Source organism: Podarcis liolepis, assembly GCF_965112155.1.
Source record: "Podarcis liolepis genome assembly, chromosome: 17".
NCBI classification, from domain to species: domain Eukaryota; kingdom Metazoa; phylum Chordata; class Lepidosauria; order Squamata; family Lacertidae; genus Podarcis; species Podarcis liolepis.
Genome location: NC_139571.1, coordinates 23,836,215 through 23,861,764, shown reverse-complemented (window position 1 = coordinate 23,861,764; position 25,550 = coordinate 23,836,215). Strand labels below are relative to the sequence as shown.

Here is a 25,550-nt window from a genome sequence, read left to right as displayed (position 1 = left end):
AGATATATATATATAAAACTTGAATGTAAAAGATTTCTTTCTTTAAAAAAAAAACTTTGGTGAAAAGTAAAGTAAAAAAATGGGGAAGATTTTTGCCTCGGAAAGCATGACCACATCTGTTTAAATGTATGTAGCAGCTGTGTGGAATAACAGGCCAAGTTTTTAGAACGTTTTTGCATGGATTGTTTAATTATCATTGATTTGGCTCTTGATTGTAGTACTGATGATTGAACCTGGCAGTTAAAGGAAACCTGCACCATTGGAAGCTATCACAGATACTGAATTTTAGAGGTGATTTATAACAGACAAAATGAACGCTCCCTCATTTGGGGCTCTACGTATGCATTTCTTATAAGCTGTGAAATATAGATTCCTAAATGCAGAATATCACAGTCTCCAAATGTAAAAGCTGAAATGTCACAAATAGTCACACAGCAATGCTGTTTTGCAGAGACTTTCTGCTTAGGTAATCACAGAGCAAGTGCTGACAACACTGATATTCAAGAATAGAGCTGTTCTGTGTTACAGTAAATCGAATCTCACAATACGTACTTGCCTCTGGGCTTAACTGTTGCGTATTAGAGCTATGTCTTAGGTAACACAAAACCCAGCCTTCTGTGTTGAACATTATGTTCTTAAAACATGCCATTGCTGAACACATTATATTTTATATATAATAAAGAGATCAAAATGATTTTCCCCAAAAGCAATTTAAATGCATCTCTGCTTGTTAAGTACAGTTCAAATCTGCTTCATTGCATAAAACTGGAAGAATCAAATATTCCTCTGGGCTCTAGTCTCAAACCACTTTATATTCAACAAAAAGGGATTTATTCCATTTTTTTATATCATAAATCAGGATTAGCATGCAATTTCTTTTTTCCTCCCTCGTATCAAAGTCTAGCAGTATTCCTCTATGCGTACAGAAGGTTGTACAATTAAATTATAGGCCATAATTTAGAAATGTGGGAGGATACAATTTCTAAACCATCCCTTTCCCACCCCACCCCCATCTATTTCTTGAATCAGTTTGTGCAGCAAGGCAGCTTGCAGAGCAAATAATTTGTAAGCAAAGACATATTGCGTGCTGAGGTCCCCAAGCCATCCCTCAAATAAATCACACTTCACACAGAAATTTTGTTTAAGGTTTTTGGCATAATTTTGGCCACAACTTTATTAAAATACAAAATGTGAGTGGTTGCTTAGGCATTGGTTGCGACTATCTGTCCCCGCCCAGGGACAGAACTGACATCTGCAAGCCTGCGAAGTCAGTAAGGGAAAACATTTTGGAGACAGAATGGAGCTGGGTACCAGACCCTCACCTCTCCCCAAATGCTCCCAGGGGCTCTTGCATGGCCCTAGCCCCCTTGACAGGGGTGCAGACAAGAGCATGGTGAGCCCCTGGTTTCCTTTAATGGAAAACCCTTGCAGCAGCAGCATTGGAGGGGCAGGCACAGCCAATCCATACCCCTCCAGCAACCAATTTTAACCAATGCCTAACTGCAACCTTACAAGTTGTGACGATTTGCAAAAACCAAATGGCACCAGCCAATCAGCCAAATGGACAAAATTCCTACCAGACCAAAGCAGATGACCCCATGATAGGCATAGCAAGGTCAAACGCGAACAAACCCTAAAGTTAGGAAGGGTGGGTGAGTGATCTGATGCGCGCAGCGAAAAGAGGAAGCTCAATGCTGCGTGCAGAGAATATATAGCCTCTAGGCTGTCAATCAAAATTGGCAACATCGAAATCTCCCCAACAACTCTGGAGAGCCCAATCACTTCCATGATGATCCAATCATACCCGGACAACAACAGAGGGATGACTTGCAAGACCCCACCGCAAGACGTGCTCTCCATGAAGGAGAACACACTTTCTCTTAAATAACTCAAAACTATGAATTCAGCTTCATTCATATGAACATGTCAGGCTTTGACAATTTTCATAGAAGCCATCTGTGTAAGGTGATCAGTGGTATCTTCTAATATAGGAAAAATAATTCTCTATGCTTTTTAATTCTAGTGATCAGATAATTTCTTGCCTAAATGTCACTTATGGTGAAATCAGCCTCTGTTCCTAGCCAAGTTTTATATTTGTTAGCTACTGGCATGTTTAATTGCCTTTCTTTAAGAGAAGGGAGTCCGAAGTCCCTGTAGTTTACTGATAAGAGCACATTGTTTGCAACCAGAAGGTCCCAGCTTCAGTCTGGGAGTTCCATGACATAGTGGATGAGCCCTTTTGCCTCCTCCCCAATGTTCAAAGGGAGAGGAGGAGGCCAAGAGCAGAGCAGAGCATGGCATGGCTTCAGTGGATTCCTGCCACTGCACAGGGGAAGGCAGGTCAAAGCAGCACCTCCACCAGTGATGGTGACAGGAGGAGCAGGGGGAGCTGCTGGCCATTGTAGCTACACTGCTGCCATGTTCGGCTTTGCCCATGGCTCTTCCTCCCTAATGTCCCACATGGCATCATCTGAGCAAGTCCCTCGTTCTTCCTTGGAAGTTGGCACCTCTGGCACCTAGCATTTCCGGTTTGAGGGATCAGGCCAGCAGGTGATGGGAAAGCCCCCTCTGGGATCCATTGCCAAGCAGAGCAGGCAATCCCAGGCTGACCAGGTGGACCAATAGTTTGACCCCAGGTATAAAGCAGCTTCTCAGAAAAAAAAGTGTACTTTAACAACCTCATCTGCTGAAGACAGTAAAGAATATAAACATATGACAGACATTTTGTGCATTTTATGTTATTTTGCCATTTCTTTTCCATCACCAACTCTTTCAGAGATCACAAAAAGGATTGTGTCCTAGGATGATCTTCAGTCCGATTACTTGTTTTAATATTGCACACAATTCCCTTGGCAGTAAGGCCCTAGGGAGATTATTCTGTCTGGTGATGTCCCTCACCAAGGATTAGCTAGGGATTCAGCAGGGGGTTGTTCCATACATTTTGCTAAGAATTTTATAAATTAAAACCTTTTCCTTTTAAATCTCAAAACTCATTCTGGCCAAGGGTCATGACCCTCTCATCTTTAGATATTCATTTCTTCCATAATCAAAATCCAGTGTTTTCTCCTAAAGCCAACTGACTGAATCATTTGATGGGCACCACAGAGTAAAATCCCACTATGTCCTCTCTTCCCATCCCATAATATTGACTGAGATCTCCAAAGTGTAACAGCATTTCCAACAAAACACATAAAACACTACATAGAAGTGATTCCCCACTATAACCACATTCAAATAATATTTTCTCTTGTGGTCAGTGCCCAAGCAGCATTTCACAAGGTAGAAAGTGGCAAGAGGGGTCCTTTTCCTTACTCCCACCATTCCATGAAAGGCCCTTTCTGTTTTGAAAAACTGGAGAATTCGTTGGTATCCTATAGCTTCTTGGCCTCTCTTTTCTTCAGCTCCTAACATTTATGGGTGCTTGGTCTGTAGATGTGGAGGTATGACATATATTACAGTAATAATCCAGAAGTGACAAACACCCGTTAGACACTGTTTCTTGTTCTTGAAATCTCATGACAGTTCTTACATGCACTCTGGAGATGAGAGTCCTAGCTTATTTACTCCCCCATTTTCAGGGCATGTAAATCATATTAGCAGCACTGGCTCCTACCATCCTTGGTAGAGATATACATTGGACTTCTTGAGCATCATTTCAACTATGGAAAGGCGGCATACAAATATGATGATGATGATGACGACGACAGAGTGCTGCTGGCTGCCCTTGAAGCGGTGGTGGTGTGCTCACTCCTCAAAAGGCCTGTTTTGGATAAAACAAACTATAAAGGTAAAGGGACACCTGACCATTAGGTCCAGTCGTGACCAACTCTGGGGTTGCGGTGCTCATCTCACTTTATAGGCCGAGGGAGCCGGTGTACAGCTTCCAGGTCCTGTGACCAGCATGACTGAGCCGATTCTGGGGAACCAGAGCAGCGCACGGAAACGCCATTTACCTTCCCGCCGGAGCGGTACCTATTTATCTACTTGCACTTTGGCGTGCTTTTGAACTGCTAGGTTGGCAGGAGCAGGGACCGAGCAACGGGAGCTCACCCCATTGCGGGGATTCGAACCGCCGACCTTCTGATCAGCAAGTCCTAATAATAATTGCAGTCTAGTCAGCAACCCCCCTTTATTGACCACCTGGAAACAAAAGCATCTACCTAGAATGATGAATTGGATGACTTTTCCAGGGGGGAAACAACAGCAACAACAACACTGCAGCAAAGTCTTCAGAGCAAGCTACCTGCCACCAAATGTTTAACTCATTCAAAACAAGCCACTTCTTATCCTTTCTACCACCAGTTTAGCATGGACCACCCTCAAACTTATGTTTCCTAGACCTTTCGAACCTCCTGCTCCTAATTTATTGCTATAGTGGCAGAATGCAATTCAGATGACTCAGCCTTGATGCAGTCTTATAATTTGAGTAAAATACGATGACTTGAAATGAATGTGTTAGTTCTATCTTCTGGCAAGACGGTGTTTCAATTTGTGGGTAGCTGTTCTCTCTCTGGATCCTGTCAGGTAGGGTGGGTTAGAAATCTGGATAAAACACTAAATATCTATTATTTCAAGGCAAAGTGTTGCAATACTCCGAATGAAATATTTGACTTTGTACTTCTTCCTTCTCTCTCGCATTTCCTTGTATTTTTTCCTCCGCTTGGCAAGGATTTGCCTTTGCTTCACTTTGCTGCACTATCTGTGACAGGCTCTGTTGCTTCCTCTGTATGAATCTGGCCCCAGGGCTGCAGGTTAAGGTTGTTAAGGGACTTGCTGGATCTGCTTTTTTCTTTCTTCTCTTCATAAGTAATTATGAGCAATTTGCTCACTGTTATGAGTGTAATAAAAGATTCTGTGCCAGCCTAGGATGAAATAAAATTACATTTTATTGTAGTAGCTGTCCGAACACTTTTCTTGGGTCTACAGTGGTTTCCTTGCCATATGCATTAACGTGCACGCATTTTCATGTTGGAAATTAGAATAATTTATTTTAAGCCTGACTATGAGGTGAATGCCCAGCTCCTGACTTACATAAATAGGACGTTATTAGTGACTTGAGCATGCAGTTGTAGGATGTGAAGCTGTGCATCACTGAGCAGAACATGAATTATTTGTTCTGAAAACAAAATGGACTATCAAATTATTACTGTGTGTTTTACTACTTTCTGCCAATTTTTATTACTTTCTGCCAATTTCACAGAATATTCAGTCACCCCGTTCCATATTCTGAACCGATAGTATGGCTCAAACAAGTTAACGGGTATTAATCAGGGGTATATATGAAATTAAAAGTCCAGTCTTATGCATATTTTCATGGAAGTAAAGCCAAATGAGTTTAATACATTTTACTTCAAAGTAAGTGCATATCTATCTATCTATCATCTATCTATCTATCTATCTATCTATTTTTTTTTGTAAATGGCTTCCATCAAGGATGAATTCAGGCTAGCTGCTTTTACATGATTCACTGTTCGTAACCATGCAATGGGGCAGACCAGAGTCATGAGTTGCCATTCTCCAACACTTTGTATCCCAGTTTTCTTTTTCTGATTGTATTTGTGCAAAATTTTGCATCACATTAAAAGGTAACAAAATTAAATATCATGGTTTTTGCTTTCTTGGCCATTGTTTTGTCCTTATTGCCAATTTTCTTTTCTTTTTCCTTTTCTTTTTTGCTGTGTGGTGCCTGTTTGCCATAAACATTTGCTTAATTAATTTTATTGGAGGTGAAATATGGCGACTTCACAATCTTGTATCGTGGTTCTCCTATTTTTACCAATATATATCAGACACAGTTATGTGTGCTGGGAAACATCAGTACACTGACAAAAATTAAGCATTATCATCAGTTTAAAAAAAGAGAATGAAACAAACAAACAAAAACCCCAAATACTGGGAGAATGATGTGCAAATGAATGCATAAAGAATGTATATTAGGTTTTTCCCAAATGAGGAGAACAAGAGACCATTCCCCTGTTGCAGTGAACGAATATATACACATGATTGTCTGCTTATTTCACAGTGTATGGGACTCAGTTCTTCATACATTGCCCTAGATCAGGTATCTGGAACCTGTAGCTTTTCAGTTGTTGTTGGACTCCAGACCCCATCAGGCTCAGCCAATGTGACCAGGCATCAGGATGATAGGAGCTGAAGTCCATCAATATCTGGAGAGGGATAGGTTATTCATCCCTGCCCTAGACCAAGTACTGTATTGGCCTGAATATAAGCCACATTTCCCCCCCAAATTCCTACCACGAAAAGTTAAACTGCGGCTTAAATTTGCGACCTTACAAAAATTGACTTTTACGCACCAACCATTTCAGTTTTTCAGTTTCCTGAATTTTAAAGGTGCAGCTTATATTCGGGTGTGGCTTATATTCGGGCCAATACTGTAAATAAAGAATGACCCCTTATTTACTTACAACATTATACTATCTCTCCTCCTCCACCCCTGTCTACCTTGGAATCTCTTTCATATTCTGGGCAAGGGTCACCAGTTGATTACTACGTGAGACATCACATCTATTCCTATGTTATGCACACATTCCCAATAAACTTGTGTTTAGTTTGAAAGATATGGTAGTGCAGAGTTTACGGCCTTGCCAACTGACGTATTTTAACATTTGCTGGGTTCAAATAGGGGCTATTTTAATTACTTTGTGAGCCTTTGAAAAGGGCTTTCATCCTCAAAGCAGTGTTTATATGCAACATGCACTTCTTGTGGTTTAGTCGTTCAGTCATGTCTGACTCTTTGTGACCCTATGGACCAGAGCACACCAGGCACTCCTGTCTTCCACTGCCTCCCACAGTTTGGTCAGACTCATGTTGGTAGCTTCGAGAACACTGTACAACCATCTCGTCCTCTGTTGTCCCCTTTTCTTTGTGCCCTCCATCTTTCCCAACATCAGGGTCTTTTCCAGGGAGTCTTCTCTTCTCATGAGGTGGCCAAAGTATTGGAGCCTCAGCTTCACGATCTGTCCTTCCAGTGAGCACTCAGGGCTGATTTCCTTCAGAATGGAGAGGTATGATCTTCTTGCAGTCCTTGGGACTCTCAAGAGTCTCCTCCAGCACCATAATTCAAAAGCATCAATTCTTCGGCGATCAGCCTTCTTTATGGTCCAGCTCTCACTTCCATACATCACCACTTAAAACATGCACTTATAATATACAAAAAGATATTGAGTATAATTCCTACACTCTATTATGCAATAGTTACAGAGTGGAATAGCAGATGCAGAAGATCTTGTGGTTATGGGGCTGGGCTTCCTTTATTCACTGTGGGGAAAGCCTCCATGCACTACAATTGAGGAATGCTGTGTGTTATGCCTCCCCCCCCCCTTTTTTTTTTTTTTGGAGCATGGGAGTGTGAGATTGCCCACAGTGACTCATTTGTCTGGCATCTTGAGATTTGTGGGAGTGAACCCAAGGAAAAAGTGTGGGGAGGGAAAAGGTGTTAGGGAGGCTTTTGAGAAGCAGGCGGGAGCAGAGCTTTTCTCTCTACCAGAGCAGCTGTTGCACCACAAGATAGTTCAGGTTATAAATTCTACATAGAGGATATTAAAATGCTTCTACAGTTGAAAGAATGAACTGTATATTAAAGCTTCATCACCTAACACTTTGAGGGATGAAAATCATCAACAGAACATTCATGAAAGATCCCAGGAGCTCATTTTTTGCTTTCTCATTTAGCTTTTCTTCATAGGAGGCTATTTAAAGTGTCATTTTATAAGTTTTGCTAAATGGATTAAAGGCAAATGAGCTCAAGGGAAACATTTTACTTGAATTGCTACCAATCTTTATTATTAAATAGGGGATGATGTGCAGTGTAAAGTCAGCATTTAAGCTTTCTTTTCCTTTTAATCATTAAATCTAACGTAATAAGGCAGTGCTGAAAAATGCATGTAATGGTCTGTATCAAACTAAGTTCTACTCAGAGTCTACTCAGAGTAGACTCATTGCAATTAATGAACATAAATTAGTCATGCATATTAATTTCCATGGATCTACTCTGAGTATGACTAATATTGGATTTAACCCATACCTTCCCTTCTCCATTTTTTGAATTAATACTCACTGAAATATTTTCATGAAATTGTGCGTGTTAAAGTTTTGGCTTGCAACAATTTTATATAAGCTTCTTGCTAGAATTGCAGTAAGCAATATCTTGCTCTCGCATTTTTATTTTTAAACTTTCATTCAAATGTGCAACAAACAGAGTTTCCCCAACATTTCCTTTTGCTTTTGTAAGACAATTATTCATGAGCAAACCTAGAAGTCTTGCATGTTGACAGGTCTGTATCCCACAATACCTTTTCATACGAGAAGGTCATGTGGCTCTATTATAACAAAAATAAATTTACATAAGTAATCCAAAGCTCCAAATCTTAATATCCACACCTCCCCACTTTCTGCAGTTACTTATATTATATCTTTTACCACTGAATATCTATTTCAAATCTATTTACTGGTTATCCTTTATATTCTTCTTAGGTTATTCCCACTGCACATTTTTATGTCAGTCCTGCTAATGATTTAAGCTGTTGACACTAATTCTTATTTATAATCTATAATTTTTCCCCATTAGGTATTAAGACATCCCTCTCCTTGGTTTCTTAATCTTCTGGAAAGTTTTGCCATTTCTGCATAGTCCATTGGTTTTTGTTGCTAACCTTCCTTCATTGGAACTGTTTCTTCTTTCCATCTCTGGACATATATAATTCGAGCACCCATGGTAGGATACGTAAATAGTTTTTTCTCCTCTTTAGGTACCTTTGAACCAATTATTCATAAGACAAAAGCTTCTGGTTGTTTTTTTCTTAATAAAAGTTATTTTCATGTGGCTATCTTGACAATGAGAATTGTCATGCCAATGTAAATTTGGATCTCAACATGAATCAGGATACTGAGGTCTGTGTGCATTGTTCGAATCTGTTTATATGACATTATTCAAGACAGTAATAATTAGCAAATTTGTTGCAGCTCCTGGTTGTTCTAGATTTCCACATCTTTCTAACCTCAGAAATATAGGCATATTAGCATTCATTGGAAGAAAGAGATCTCAGGTATAGTTCATTCTTCAAGACAAGCACCACTCCAGACATCTACCGTAACTCTGTGTCATTTTCCCAGGTAGTTAAATACTACTTGGAAGGTCATAGCCTTGTCAAATCTGTAGGGACTTTTTGACCAATGATTCGTTATTATGCTTCAGTGACTAGACATATATCACTGACCATTCTGCTTATCTGACCTTGTTACCACCTATGATTCTCCCTTAGCAAGCTGTACACATACTGAATGCCAACTGCTAAAAATAAGAACCTTTTAAATACCCTTATCCTTTTCCAGTGCATGTCATTTTCTTTCTGTCTTCCTAATTCCTAAAGTCCTCCATTTGAATTTGTAAGAAGTTTCACAATAAGTTGGTTGTATTTTATGATAACCGAGAACCTGATGATGAGGTGCTTAAGTAGTTTTTATTTAAACCACAGCAATATCTTGGTAAGGTCTGTTGTATATGTCAATATAAATGGATGTGTATTTAATTTTTATGATTACATACTCCTTCCTTTTATGCTTGGGGACAGATTGGTCTATTAGTGTCCATTCCGAATCTATAAACTTTAGCTCAGCTTCCCGAGTTCATTAACTTGAGCTGGCAGCTGGGTTAGTACAAGCAGAAGCAGAAGCAGGCAGGTGTTAAGGTATGGCTTGACACTTTTGCATTTACATAGAAAAGTGTGTAATTGTGGGGAGAGTGCATTGCAGAGTGGTCTTCATATCTGCTGTCATTGTATGTACCTGAAGGAGCATCTCCACCTCCATCATTCAGCCCAGACACTGAGATCCAGCACCGAGGGCCTTCTGAGAAGCAAGGTTACAGGGAACCAGGCAGAGGGCCTTCTCGTGGTGGCAACTGTGGAACACCCTCCCACCAGATGTCAAAGGAAAAATCAACTATCAGACTTTTAGGAGACATCTGATGGCAGCCCTGTTTAGGGAAGCTTTTCATATCTGAAGGACTATTGTATTTTAATAATTTGTTGGAAGCCGCCCAGAGTGGCTGGGGAAACCCAGCCAGATGGGTGGGGTATAAATAATAAAAAATTGTTGTTGTTGTTGTTGTGATGTTGTTGTTGTTATACCTGATATAAACCAAATCTATGGTTATACAGAGAATAAAATATCCATATCTGACATGCATCAGCTAATATGCCATGAAAATCATGGCCACTAACCCTGGCTTGGTAGCAAATGCATGCCATATCTAAATTTTCTTACATTTCCCAAGTGTAGAAGAGAAGCTTTGTTTGCCTGTTTTAATGTTTTACCTCTAAAATCTTAGATCGCAGATTTGCCAAAGTCCTCTTCAAGGTTAGATGCTGTCCTTGTAGCTGTTAAAAGGTTGCAGTAGTATATCATGTGTTTGTCTACTATATATTTTATCAAGGAGTTAGAGAACATATAATTTGTCCTCTTATTAGAACATTTCCTGGTTGATCCTTAGAGACCCTTTTGAGTATCTTCCTCGATGGAACATATAAATATATTACCAAACATGTGACAATTTTCTAAATTGTTGCCATATCTCCCAGGCCTGCTGTGATGGTTAGCTCCTAGATTGTCAGTGTCAATAATTAATAATTGGTTCTACTGAGATTATGAATTTGTATTTCACGTTTTCTGCTTTGTTTCCTTGGATCATAATAATGGTTGTATATGGTTGTATATAGTTGTCAGGGACTGGCAGAACACTGACCAGTTTATACTGGTTTGGGGGAAGCAGGGGGCGGAGTCTGACTCGAGAGATGGGAGCAGTGGTTGGTGGGCCACTGCACCAGCCAGGAGACAAGAGATGGAGGCAGAGGAAGCTTCAGAGCTGAAGGATGGGTCAAGAGAGGAAGGTCAGGCAAGTGAAGGGCCACATGCTTACCCCATCCTCTCCTGTTTCTGTCTCTGTTATGTACTGAGTTGAATAGGATCCAAAATGCAGCAGTCTGATTGGTCCTAGAACAATGCAGCAATATGATTGGTCTGCAGGAGCCACCCAATCCAGCTCCAGATGGAAGTGAATCCACAACCTGATTGGCCTACAGGAGAATTCCGGAATTAGCCAATCACGAGCAGCCCATTGTGTAAATAATGTATATAAAGCAGATACTTTGGGGAAAACATTCATTCCTCCTCACCACTATGAGCTGAATAAAGAGCATGGCAATCAGGTTGTGGATTCACTTCCATCTGGAGCTGGATTAGGTGGCTCCTGCAGACCAATCATACTGCTGCTTTGTTCTAGGACCAATCAGACTGCTGCATTCTGAATCCTATAGTTCTAGGACCAATCAGACTGCTGCATTTTGGATCCTATTGTTCTAGGACCAATCAGACTGCTGCATTTTGGATCCTATTCAACTCAATACATAACAGTCTCCCAGAAACAGGAGGGGATTGAAAAGGGGTGAGCAGAGGAAGCTTCCAGACAAGTGTAGGCTCTGACTGCATGTTTGCAGCCCGCTGGAGGAAGGTACATAAACTGATGGAGGGGGAGTTGTCCTCTGTTGCTGCAACTGCTCCATAGAGCAGGAACCTCGGAACAGCTGTCTAGAGACTAGATTAGTGTGCGTAGGTATAGTCATACCTTGGTTCTTGAACTTAATCTGTTCCGCATCAGACATTCGGCTTCCAAAAAATGTTCCAAAACCGGAACACTTACTTCCAGGTTTTCGGCGTTCGGGAACCAAAACATCCGAGTACCAAGGCGTTTGAGAACCAAGGTACGACTGTATTCAGACCTGTAGAAGCGATTGTGATATCTTTGACAATAAAGAGTTAAGTATCTGCCATGTGCATTCCCTCGGCTGGGAAGCACCCTAGACAATAGCAGGTTGTTTTGAGGCAAATACAGCTTTTGAGACATCAGTGAAATAAGCAGAAGAGAAACTCTCAACAAGTTTTATGCCTGATTGCTTAATATTTTATTTATAACGAGTTGTAAAAACGTGTTTAAGACTAATGTATGATCACAAAAAGTCTATTAAAGAAATACCCTCTGTGATGCTTTTTTTGTGTGTAATTATAACCAGACGGTTGCAAAAATCAGTGATTAAAACATTTATCCAGCTTTCAACTAATATATTTTTGCAAATAGTAATACAAATGCTGCTTTTAAGCTTTCTGTCTGTGGTGCATATGCTTTCTAATTCAGTATAATAAAGAAATATCCCAGGGTTTTACATTTTGTACTCAGTTCAGGAATACTGTTCAGTTGTGTGATGCCTTAAATGAAACGTAATTAAGTTAATTAAGTTATGTTTGAACATAATTTAGCTTTACAATTGCAATTTTCTTGACATTTATAGTTAAATAAAATAAAAGGGATAAATGGTTTAATTCACTTCTATAGATAGCTATGTATTAATAATTCAGGAGTAACTCACATAGCGGAATACTATATGCATCAGTTCTTCGCAAGAGAGTTCAATGAACTCTTTAATGTGACAGTCAGAGATAACACAACGAGTGACTTATTATGCTTGGGAGGCCATAAAAAGTGACTGACACCTCTCTCTTTTTTTCCAGGTGGGGATAAAAGGCAACTGATTTCCTGGCCTTTGACAATCTAGTTAAGTATCTGACTGACAGGATGTTGGCACCAGCTTTGGAGGAATCGATCAGCCTCAACTCAAGGTAGGGAAATTTCACACATGTGAAGCTGCATCTAAGACTTAATTTACAATGTTAATTAGTCTTCACAAGCACGATAGATGATAGATAGATAGATAGATAGATAGATAGATAGATAGATAGATAGATATAAGCAAAGTGGAGTCAGAGATTATTTTCAGAATGGCATCATAAAAACCAAGATAACAAATCAAGATAACTATGTGCAGTTCAAAAAATCCTCCACATAAAATTTCAAAATTCACTACAGTTGTACCTTGGTTTTCGAATGTCTCCGTTGACGAACATTTCGGTTTTCAAATGCTGTAAACCCGGAAGTAAATGCTTCAGTTTTTGAACTTGCCTTGGAAGTTGAACATGCCATCCGGCTTCTGTATCGAGTGTTCCATACTGAGGCTTCCATACTAAGTTTTCAGTTTTGGAACTCCAACAGTCTTCTGGAACAGATTACGTTTGAAAACCGAGGTATCGCTATATTTGGTTTTGGGGGACCCGAACATCCATGGCAAGGTGATTGGCTCTGGGTGGCTCAGGACTTCATGGCTGTCCCATGGGGCTGTCCCAACATGCCACAACACATGTGGCAGGCCACACTATGGACCTTGTTTTCTCAATGGGGCAGGAAGGGAGTGTTCTGAAAGTGAGGAATATTGACATCAGCTCCTTGTTGTGGTCAGATCACCGTTTCCCCTCAGCAGAAATACACAGCGACCCCAGCATGTACTCCCTCAGAGATTGCGCTGTTGCCCAGAGTGCTCACTCCTCCCTCTGGCATCTAACTTCCTAGCTTTCAGAACCCCACCCAGGCTGTCTACAGTGGCTGCTTATGGAATCCTTCTGTCTCTGTTTGGCTTTGTGCTCTGTGACATGGATAAAATACCTGGTTCTAGGAGAAGGAGGAGGGTCTATCAGACTCTCTAGGGACATTGTGTTAACTGGCTGCAATACTGTTTCAAATGCAACTGATTCCTGTCTCTGTTCAGGGCTAGTGTACCTGCTATCTCATTCTTGTTCTTCACTACCCATTATTTCCCATTCCCCAGCTCTTTTCATCTTCTGGGGTGTGTCCTATCTGCCACCACCACGAACCTGGGTCCATTCTCTTTTCATCCACCCCCTAACTAGAAAGTTATTGGGGTGGCAGTCTCCACCACTCCTTCCCATCAGCCCAGTCCCTGACACCACCCCAGGGAGCAAAGCCTAACCAGAGGAAGGTGAACAAACTGGACAAGGCAACATTCTGGGGTTCTAAAATTGACCACAACTTCATTGATTCCAGGTGTAGGTAGGTTTTGGCTTAGGCATTGGGTGGATATCCCTCTCAGCCTCCTGGTGGAGGACTGAGGCATGGGAGGGCTGAGACTAGGATTAATGGGTCATCTGCAAAATACAGTGCCTAAGGAAGGATGGAAGGTTAGCATTCAAAACCACTGTAAGCCTAATTAAGCAGGGGGCAGGGGCATGGAGAGTTGTTATTTGGCTGGCTGTGGTTCTGAGGCAGGCCCAGCTGGCTTTTATCAGCTGGGGACAAACCAGTGTGAAGTATGCAAGTGTATACAAGCACTTGTAATGTTTCTTAGCTATCTAGGTTGAGTTGAAAAGCTTGTCTGGGAGCTAGAGAATGTTCATAAGCCCCCCCCCCTCCAAATCTCTTTAAAGCATGCTAGCCAGTAAAAGAAGATTATAGATATGCACACATCTAAATTTGTTTAATGAATCAAAAATTCAAAACGCCAATACAGTAAGCACACAGCTGTCTGCAGCAAACAATATTTAATGTTTACATGTGTGTGTTTTTCTGTCGCTGCTCTGGAGTCCTATTTATCTAGTGATTGTGGTGTATGTTTAATCAGAAATATTTATTCATTTGTTTATTTTTAAAACAAAAACAAAAAAAACCCTAAAACTTTATGGTCTCTATATAAATGTGCTGAAGTAAACAAATCTAGGTTTATGCCTGTGCCAAATTAACTTGAGAAGTCTGGATTCTAAAATAAGAGCCAGCAGTTTTCAACCCTGTACCTTATCATCTTTATAGTTCTCTTGGACCTGTGAGGTAAAATCACAAAACGTATAATATGAGCTTTGCAGTGAATGTGATTTACTCTAAGCTATGTCTTTCAGATGCTCTTGAAGAAGTTGGTCCTATTCGGCTACACTTGTCCTTAATTAGAATATATGCCCAGAATGCTGCATTCATGCCTTTAGATATCATACTTGCTTATAAATGTTTGTTTTATGCTTATTTAAAGCAGTAATCCATGGGCAATAAAATGAAAAGCTCCTAATTTTAAAAATTAGATCAAGTACCTTAATGAACACTTTGGTAGATTAATACCTACCTGCACATTTAAGCTGTGCAGTAAATGTGGCAAATAACATTTTAACAGGGTGAAAAATTAGTCTATTTTTTGTCTGTTTCCTTATATTATTTTTAGTTTTAGTGGGTTTGGCTGGAGGTAATGATGGAACCATGTCAATGCTAGTTCTGAGTTGCTCAGGTACAGTGTTGGGTGAAGTGGTGTGGTTAAGGAATCATCAGTATGCATCTCTTCAGTACAGTGGTACCTCAGTTTCGAACATAATACATTCCGGAAGACCATTTGGGTTCTGAAACATTCAAAAACTGAGGACTCAACAACTGACAGCTAGGCCTCAGGATCTTGCACTCAGAGGAAGCTGCATGGCATGTTAGACTTCCGAGGCGTGTTCAAAAACCAAAGCATTTCTTTCCGGGTTTGCAGCGTTCGTAAAGTGAAATATTCATCAACAGAAATGTTAGAAAACCGAGGTACCACTGTATTTTAGTTATTGACGACATCCTGTGTCTGTGGTGTCCACTTACCATCCCTAGGCCTATGTTATTGAACAGAACTGCTCATTTACAAAAAGGCATGATGTTACAAATATACACACACAACCATGAGAATAGGCATGCCTCTACAAGAAAAGAGAACTTAGGATCCCAAGGATTCTAATTTCACTGTGGCTTGAAAGAAGAGGCAGGGAATAGATAAAGGCAGCCCAGGCATTGGTAGGGAGATTAACGGAGACCATGAAATTAACTTAGTGTGAATTCATAGCTGAGTTGTATTCTGTTATGTTGGTGAAAAAATGTTCATTCTTTAAGCCACCTCTATCCTTCAACTATCCTTCTGCTAACCACACAGTTTAGCAGTTGTTCTGGGTGACATCCAGTTGCACCTATCCACTATCTTTCCTGCTGCAACTCCTGAAATATGGAAGATACCCCAATATGCTATGGGATACCCCCAGAGCAGACATTAGTGGTGAATAGGGGAGGGTAGAAAAAGTCCTGTTATGAAAAATGAAACCCAATCTCCTTATGGAAATATACTACCCATAATGATTATTAAACTATGGGGTTAGCAAAAAGGTAGTTGAAATATATTAAATAATTAACCTTTCATAGCTGTGGTCACAGAAGAAAAAAGTTTAGAAATATGAAAAGGCATGAAACATATTTCTGCCCATATTTGCTTGACCAGATAAAGAAATCAATTGTTTGCAACCAGCCATTTATTTGAAAATATTTTATTTAGTTCTAACTGCAGCCATCCGGTAACGTAATTATCTTGACTTATACGTCAACATTTAGGCATTTGTTTGAAAGAGTCCTCTAACCCAGTGTCAAATCTGTACAGATGTCACTATCAGATGTGTCCACTCATAAACTTATTCTATTTCTTGCATTCATTGGTGGGGGGTTTTCAAATGAAGTACATATTTTTAAATATATTTTCTCTCATGAGATAAGTGAGCCACAAGTAGAGGGGTAAGGAAAATAAGTAGTGGGAGGGTTCAGTTTCTTTTGGTCCCATTACATCAACATAGTCGGGTTTGCTATTTAGCTGTAAAATCATATAATGTTTTTTTCCCCTTGGCTTCTGTAAACCAAGTAACAGTAATACTTAAATGGTTTATTTGCCATTCATGGTACTATGATTTGGACCAGCATAAACGAGTTCATTTATGACAGCAATAGGCCTCTGGCTGAGCAGTTAAATCACAGATTTATCACTTTAGTTGTCCATGTCTTGGGCCCAAAACTTAATCAGTAGTTGTGTAAATTGTTCCTGTTTTTTCAATAACCTGGGGTGATTTATAAGCAAAAAAGTTTGGTCACAGCAGGTTAATTTGTAATATTATCTCAATCTCTTATCGTGACAGTTGTCTATGATTATTGCTTCCTATCTTTCTGTTGATCTAATTAACATATGTGGGGAAAATTAGCTTGCAGAATGCAATAGGTCATAAACTACTGACTAATTCATTGATTACTGCAACTTTGAAATATCACTACAATTTGTGCTGACATAAGTACCATGATTTGGGGGTAATGCTTTCCCAATTAATATCTGTATAATTTTTTTAAAAAAAAAAATCCAGTGACTAAGTAAAGCAGGCTATCTCTAGAGTCCAGATATTTATGTTATAGAAAGTCACAGTTATTTAAATATTTATAAAATGAGAGTAGAAAGAAGCACTTTTAAAAAAGCAGTTAATAATGGGCCAGCATCAAGGGAGCCATCAGTATAACAGCAAAGTGCTTTGCAACTCCAATAACTTCACTAGTGCAGAAGCAGGCCATCAAATTTAATTAAAAGCAGTCAAAAATAAACTGAAAAATTGAACTGTAAAAAGCCTATCCTTTGCCAGCAGCTGAAAGCAAAGAGAAAGAGAGCCTTGGAAGTAGTAATGAATTGATAAGGCTTACTGCCTGCAACTTGTAATTTGCTCTGTCAGATTTTAGTATCAGTTAAACTAGATTAATAGAGCAGGCGCTGATTCTCTATCTTAAATCCTTCTTCGCAGTCCTCCTCTTATGGGCACCCATGATAAATGGAAGCCCGAGTAGGTCAAAGTTTCAATTTGTTTCCCGGCTTGCTCACTTCTTTTAAATAATTCTGGCATCTTCGCTTACAGAGATGCAGAGCAAAGACTCCAGGACAATTTAGAGACTGAAATAAACCTTTTTATTGACTGGTTTTTGGCCCTTGTGGGGGATCCTTATTGCCTTAATTCAATGGGGTTAGGAAATGCCTGCAAAGCGAGCTACTGACATCTCCATCTGCCACTAGAGGCTCTCATGGCGAAATGAATGATACGGAGGCTCATTTGCAATGTGATACGACTAACACATTTATTGCTGCTTTAAATGCTCAGATTAATGTGGATCTGTGCAAACTGTACCACAAGGACAAAAACAATTTACTTGAGATCATTTTTTTATTTTTATAATGTTCTTTAATGAAGCTAAAGCCTCCCTGCTGTGACCTTATTATGTTTTCCGACATCAGTGGGAAACAGATTATGTTGAATTGAAAGAGAGCTCATGAAACAGCAGGAATTTTTGCAAGGGAAGATCAATTACTTTCTCTCTCTCTCTCTCTCTAAAACTGTGAATATGGAACTAGGAAAGGCAAAAGTGAAGTCTGCAACCACTCAGAGTTAAAATCAATTTGCTTGCAAAGAAGGGAGAAGGGGGGCTGATTTAAAATACCAAGCATTAAGATGAATCTTTTTTTTTAAGACAATCAACATGAAAGCATGACAGCACAATTAAGTATTAGATAAGATAAATTAGGTTATAGTATGGACAAGATATCTCTCCTCAAAGTAACTTTCATGAATACCTGTAATATGTGTGTAATATATTGAAAAGTTGACAAACTGAACAACGTGAAGGAGAGTGGTTGACAGTGTATAATTGATTGTTTTGTTCTCTGGCTGCTAAAATGCCCTCGTGTGTTTAAAACTGATTACAAAATAAGAGTTGTGTTCAAAATGTTACGTAGTTGTTTTTCGAAATATCCATGAAAGACAACTAGAATTTTGAATGAGAAATAATTTGGACAAGGACATTCATTTCTCATAATGGCAACCAAATTTCAAATTCGGGTAAGGGAAGCAGGTCAGTTTTCATGAATCAGGTCTTTTGTGCCAACTTCCTTATAATTCCACAGGATGCATGGGAAAAACTGATATCTCTTGGATCACTTCACTACATGGATTTAGTCATTTTTGGTGGTTTCAATCCATTTGAGAAGTGCCATCTAGGGATTTGGAACACAGATCTGTTTCTCCATTGCATTAGGAGAGACTGTGAAGATGTTGAAGTGGTGCCTGGATGCAGTGCTGGGATGAAACCAACAAACTGAAGTTGAGGGTAGACAGTTCTTGTGCCCAGAAATTAGGTGGGCAACCTGCTCTGGGAGGGGTTGCACTCCCCCTGAAGAAACATGTTCATTGTCTGTGAGTTCTTCTTGAATACTGGAGTCCCAAGGGGATATCTGGCCCCTGCCTTTTGCTTTTGGGAAAACTGTCTGACCAACTATGGCCATTCCTTTCCCCCCCATTTTTTTATTGATTTTCCAAAAAAACAACAACAAACAAACAAATAAACAAACAAACATAAATCTCAGCCGTATTTAAACCAATCTTGGTAACATTGTTAAGTAACTTCCTCGTATCCCCCTGGTTGAATTTCAGTGTATATCATTTTAACAGATTTCCAAAACCAATATTCTTATAAAATTAACTTAATCACTTAACATCTTTCTTTCTTTCAAATTTGGCATTAAACATATTAATTCATAACATTACATATTTAAATCCTAAGCCTATCTGATATTTGCAAGCTTTTCCAATTAAGTTAACTTAACATATTTAACTAAATAGTCTTTAAATTTCATCCATTCCTCCTGGTACTCCTCCTCCTTCTGGTCACGGACTCTTCCAGTCATGTCGGCTCAACTATGGCCATTCATGGACCAAGATAGTCTGGCCTCAGTACTCCATGCTCTAGTGACCTTCTGTAAAGACTACTGCAATGTGCTCAGTGTGTGGCTGCTCTTGTAGATAGCCGAGAAGCTGAAGCAAGTACAGAATGCAGCTGCTAGGTTGGTGAGTTATGAAAATGCTGTACTGGCTCCCAGTGAGCTACTGGGCCCAATGAAGGGTATTAATAGTGTACAGCTTGGGACCTAAGTACAGTAATACCTCTGGTTACGTACTGTCCTCCTTGCAAATGCTTTGGGTAACGAGCTCCTCTAACCCAGAAGTAGTTGCTCCTGGAATCAAACTTTGCCCGGGGATGCAAACGGAAGTCGTGCACCAGAAGCGCGCGCATAGTAGGAGGCCCCATTGGCGAAAGCGTGCCTCATGTTAAGAACAGTTTCAAGATAAAAATGGACGTCCGGAACAAATTAAATTTGTAACCGGAAGTACCACTGTATCTAAAATATTGCCTTCCCCAGTGTTGACCTCTTTGAGTCACCACCACGGGAGGCCCCGGTGGTGATGACTGTTGGCATACAACTAAGGAAATGGAGGCAATTGGTAGGCCCCAGCTGGCTTCAGCCCACCAGCCGGTGTGCCAGGCAATCTCCAGTCCTTGTTGCAGCATCTGCAACCCACAGCTTCAAAAGCTGGGGCACGCAACTCAGCAGAGATAACGCGCAAACAGAAGTGGCAGGAGACGTTGTGTGAGCATATTTACAAGCAGTTTATTCAGCATACATCAGGAAAGAAGAAGAAGAAGAAGAAGAAGAAGAAGAAGAAGAAGAAGAAGAAGAAGAGTAGTAGTAGTAGTAGTAGTAGTAGTAGTAGTAGTTTGGATTTGATATCCTGCTTTATCACTACCCGAAGGAGTCTCAAAGTGGCTAACATTCTCCTTTCCCTTCCTCCCCCACAACAAACACTCTGTGAGGTGAGTGGGGCTGAGAGACTTCAAGGAAGTGTGACTAGCCCAAGGTCACCCAGCAACTGTATGTGGAGGAGCGGGGAATCGAACCCGGTTCACCAGATTACGAGTCTACCACTCTTAACCACTACACCACACTGGCTCTCCAGTGGAAAAGGAAAACATGTCTGATCCCCTTCGTGTCCAAAGCAAGACAGCTAAAAGTGAACACTATACATAAACAGAAGTTCCCAGCAAGCTGTTCTGGAGTGTAAACAGGCATGCCTGTCCCTTAAGGTGGAACAGAATATTCTAACATCGCCACCATTGGTTGCTGCCTACAGACCCATGAGAGGACTTTCTCAAATTTGGTCCTGTTGCTTTTTTTTAAAAAAAAAAAAATCAATATACCAGCATTTCATGCTAAATTTCATTCACAGCGGTGGGTGTGGTGTGACACAACTATGAATATCATTTGACAATGTGACTCTTCCTCCATCCTATTTGCACATACGTGTTTCTGTTCCTTCATGATTCACCTATGTAAAACACCTGGTTCAATATATGCTTGTTTATTCCTGTGATTTTCTGGGTGAATCAGGCTCCAAACAGATTTTTCTTTCCTTCTGGAATCAACTACAACAGAAGTGCATGCTATGTTCCACTGGAAGATCTTTGTAAGTAACTTGATTTTATGCTAGGTTCCACTAGATCTCCAGAAGTGGCTTTTATGTTGTGTGAAATCTCAGATATAAGGCAGAAATTAACAGCTAGGGCAACATTGGGGAAATGGAATAAATTGCTATGTGAATGCAGCCCGAAAGTGGAATCACACATGACACCCAAAGAAGGCTGAAACAACATTAGTTTGTCAGTGAAACGGACGTTTTCTTATTTGAATGGTACTGGTAGCCACAGTGCCAGAAATGACTTCTGCTGACATGGCCCATTCACTTTCATTTGATTTGTAATGTCTGTCAAATGCAATGTTTATAACTCTGGACTGCATTACTGATATAGCTAACTCAATGAAAATGTTTTAAATTACAGCAGAACAGACGTGTGAAACATATTTTACCTTCTAGAGATATTTGGCCCCTGCTTTTTGCTTTTGGGAAAATAACACAGAAATAGAGCTTTCATAAATTCAACATCTGGTAAATTGGCTTCTTGCTAACTAAAAACTTAGTCCAAAAATGGGGAAATACACAAATTTATAAGCTGCATATGAATATTTGGAGACTTTCCAAGCAGAAAATTTAATTGTATGTCACAGGACTAGTTTGGATGAGAATGCCACAATGTCCATAAAAGCTAATTATGAAATTCTAAATATATAACAGGAAAGGTATGCAAATGCTTACATTTAAAACATCTACCAGAATTTGAATAATTATCAAATGAGATAGTAAAGGCCAGATACTATTTTCCTCTTATCAAATATTTAATTACTTTCTGCCATTTAAGAACCTAAGTCACTTTTTTTAATCCAATACATTCTTCAGGTTTGACAATTAAATTCATCCTGCTTTTTAAAAACTCAATTTCATTATTGCTGCACATATCTAAGGATACATTAAGGCTGGAAGCACCTATAATGTTATAACCATAGAATCATGGGAGAGTTGGAAGGGACCCTGGGAGTCATCTCATCCAACCCTCTGCAATGCAGCAATCTCAACTAAAGCGTCCATGACAGAAGACCATCCAACCTCTGCTTAAAAACCTCAAATGAAGGAGAGTCTACTACATCCCAGGAGAGGCCGTTCCACTGTCAAACAGCTCTTACTGTCAGAAATTTCTTCCTGATGTTTAGTTGGGATCTCCTGTCTTGCAACATGAAGCCATCAGTTCAAATCCTACCCTCCAGAGCAGGAGAAAAACAAGCTTGCTCCATCCTCCACGTGACAGCCCTTGCTATAATTGAAGATGGCTATCATATCTCCTCTCAGTCTCCTCTTTCCCAGGCTAAACTTACCCAGTTTCTTCAACCTTTCCTCATAAGGCTGTCATCATCTTGGTTGCCCTCATCTGCACATGTTCCAGCTCGTCAGCATCCTTCGTAAATTATGGTGCCCAGAATTGGATATGGTATTCCAGGTGAGGTCTGACCAAGGCAAAATAGAGTGGTACTATTACTTCCCTTGATCTAGACACAAGACTTCTGCTGATGCAGCCTAGAACAGCAATAGCTATTTGACCGATGTCAACATATAGCAACCCTACATTTCTTCATGCTTAATGTTTAATATGAAAGAACAATATTCATACTCATTAAAGGCAACAGAATAGTGTTGTATTGTGGTCATAAATGACATAAATCGGTCATCTTGTCCAGGGCATACAGTGGTACCTCTGGTTAAGAACTTAATTTGTTCTGGAGGTCCGTTCTTAACCTGAAACAGTACTTAACCTGAGGTACCACTTTAGCTAATGGGGCCTCCTACTGCCGCCGCTGCATGATTTCTGTTCTCATCCTGAAGCAAAGAGGTACTATTTCTGGGTTAGCAGAGTCTGTAACCCGAAGCGTCTGTAACCCGAGGTACCACTGTACTTCTGTAAATCTCTCTATGATGGAATCTACACACATATAAAAAAAAAGTTTTGAAAAACACATTGAATTTGGCATAGCTCACTGTTGCCATCTTTACAACATACTTAAAACGTTTTATTTGCAGGTATCTAGCTGAGTCCTATGTGGGGTTGATTTTATAAAATGTTTGGAAGCTAATGTGGAATGCCACAAACAAACAGCTCTCATGGGCTTGTAATAGAAATCATATTCTTGCCTGTTCTGCATTTGCTTCCAGTGTGATTTTGGACACAGTTCAAATGACTGTATATCACCTTCCAAGCTTTTCTGTGGTTTTAGCCCAGAATATCTTCAGGACCACTTTCACCCATATAAATCTGCCTACTTACTGAGATCTTTGGCAGAAACCTTACTTTATTCCCCATTACTATCAGTGGTGTGGTTTGCAGTGACACAGAATAGGAGGTATTATTACTCAGTGACAATGGTTTGCAATTCTGCTTTTAATTCTGTTAGCCAAAGTTGAAGATTTCAGTGGTTCCAAAATCCACTTTTTTAAAAAGCCTCCCCGTGTAGTATGAATGGAAAGCTTTCGGAGGGGTGGAGACAGGAAGAAAATGCCTTCACTGGATCCCTCTGGAGATTTCTAAACCTTTAATGATTTGAATGGTTACTATCAAACACTGCATTTTTATAATACAGACGGCTGTTTTAATCTACCAGACAGTTCTGCACTTTTAGACAGCATTTTGAGACGACGACATGATGTTATATTTGCATGCATAATATATTAAAACATAATGTGTGTTGAGTGAGCGGGTCATGATATATATTTAATTTAATGCTACAGTACTTTCCGTAGTGGTTGTCATTTATTAATGTACAATTCCACCATAAACATGCATACATTTGCAAAATAAAATAATAATAAAAAAACTTATCCATGTTGGTTCCTAAATAGAAGATTGCATTTTCCCTTCAAAAGTGCAAATGTGCACTTAAAATCCATTAATCAACATGCTAGCCATCCATAGCAGAATTTTATTAACAACACCAAGCTAACCACACATTTGACAGACATGCCTCTCCAGGTAGAAATCTCCCTGCCTTATTTAATTTATGGTGAGCAATGCATGCACATCGGCCATCAAAAATTATTAAAATCTGCAAAGGCAGAAACGGAAGCTTCCGGGGTGGTATTTATTTGCAGAACACCAGAGAACATGTTGACATGTTCTGTCAAATCAAGCACTTTGCTTATCTGAATGGTCAACTACAAGACTTATTTCCCAGCCTACTCAGTTTTCTGGCACCTCTCAGGTGGGCGCCATTGCCATTATAAAAGAAAAAGGGAGGCATTCAAGGTGAATTCTGGTACCACTTTTTCTAGAAAAATAGCACTGGTCATCTAGACGGGAGACCTACGAGCAGCTCATGAGGACAATCTCTCTCTCCCATTGTTGTTTACCTGCAAAAGGTATTCAGAGGCATATATATTATCCTTGGGGATATTATATAACTCAAATAATTTATCTAATCCCAATCCTCCTTTCAACATGGGGAATTGCCCATTTTTCTTTGTTTCTTGATCTGTGAACTCAACATTATTTCCAAAGGAATATTTTTGGAGCTTACCAATGTTTTGGTGCACCATCATGCCAGCTTCATCTCCCCAAAAAAATCTTCCATTCATTTAAAATAATGAATGAATTATATATTTATTATGGTCACATGTCAGCAAAATTAGATACACATATAAAGCATGCAGCTAGTTTAAACAGTTGGAGACAAATATATTGAAACATATTTGTTTTTTTTAAAAAAATAAGCCAACAAGTAAAAAATTCTCTTTATCTGAGCCAAAGTCAGGAAAAATAAATTGCAACCCTCTCAGTAATATGGGAATAATCATCCCTTAAACAGAACTGTACCAAATCTTCAGAGGACATAACTGCCTATTTGTCTATAGATATTAACAAAAGTTAACTAAGTACTTTTCTAATCAATATTGAAAACTACACATTTAGGGTTTGTGTTGTGTGGGCAACCTGGACATGAATTATTTCCAGCTATATTGAACAAAGACGTTTAGGTTTACTCTAACAAGTGTGCTTGAAGAACAAAAATTGAGTCAATCAAAACGTCTTTTTGGCACCTATATTTGTATGTGCCCATGTCTATATAATTATGGGATGCATTGCAGTTGATATATTTGTAAAAAATAGGGTTCCTATAGCAGGTTGTTCAAGATGAACTTGAGGCAGCATAAATAGTGCTATTATTTGTGTAATTTTCTCTTAGGAGTGGTGATTCGCATGCTCTCAAATATTGGTTAAACATAATTTTCAGTCCTTTTCCTTTTTTTGCTGTTGTAACTGAAAAGTTTCAATTGATTTTAAAAAAGAAAATATGGTACCATGTCATTGCACAATCTGCCATTCTGTTCTTTCTGGAATATAGAAACTGAGAATATAAAAGTGAACATGAGTTAATTGTGCTACTGATTCTGAGACTTTTATTTACATGTGTTAAAAACAATAAACTCACTTTAGAAATATGGCTTATTTTTTTATCTGTTTCTGATTCAAATGTCAGTATATGTGTGTATTATAAATGAAGCATTGA

General features: G+C 39.5%; 1 protein-coding gene across 32 annotated transcripts in view; it reads left to right on the top strand.

Moving 5' to 3' along the window:
• PTPRD (protein tyrosine phosphatase receptor type D) overlaps positions 1-25,550 on the top strand; it is a 1,139,460-nt gene that overhangs the window by 283,730 nt on the left and 830,180 nt on the right. For all 32 annotated transcript variants that reach the window (XM_083482170.1, XM_083482159.1, XM_083482163.1 and 29 more), the window contains one exon: positions 12,583-12,690. The gene's annotated coding sequence lies outside the window, so the exon portion shown is untranslated. The remainder of the gene's footprint in view (positions 1-12,582; positions 12,691-25,550) is intronic.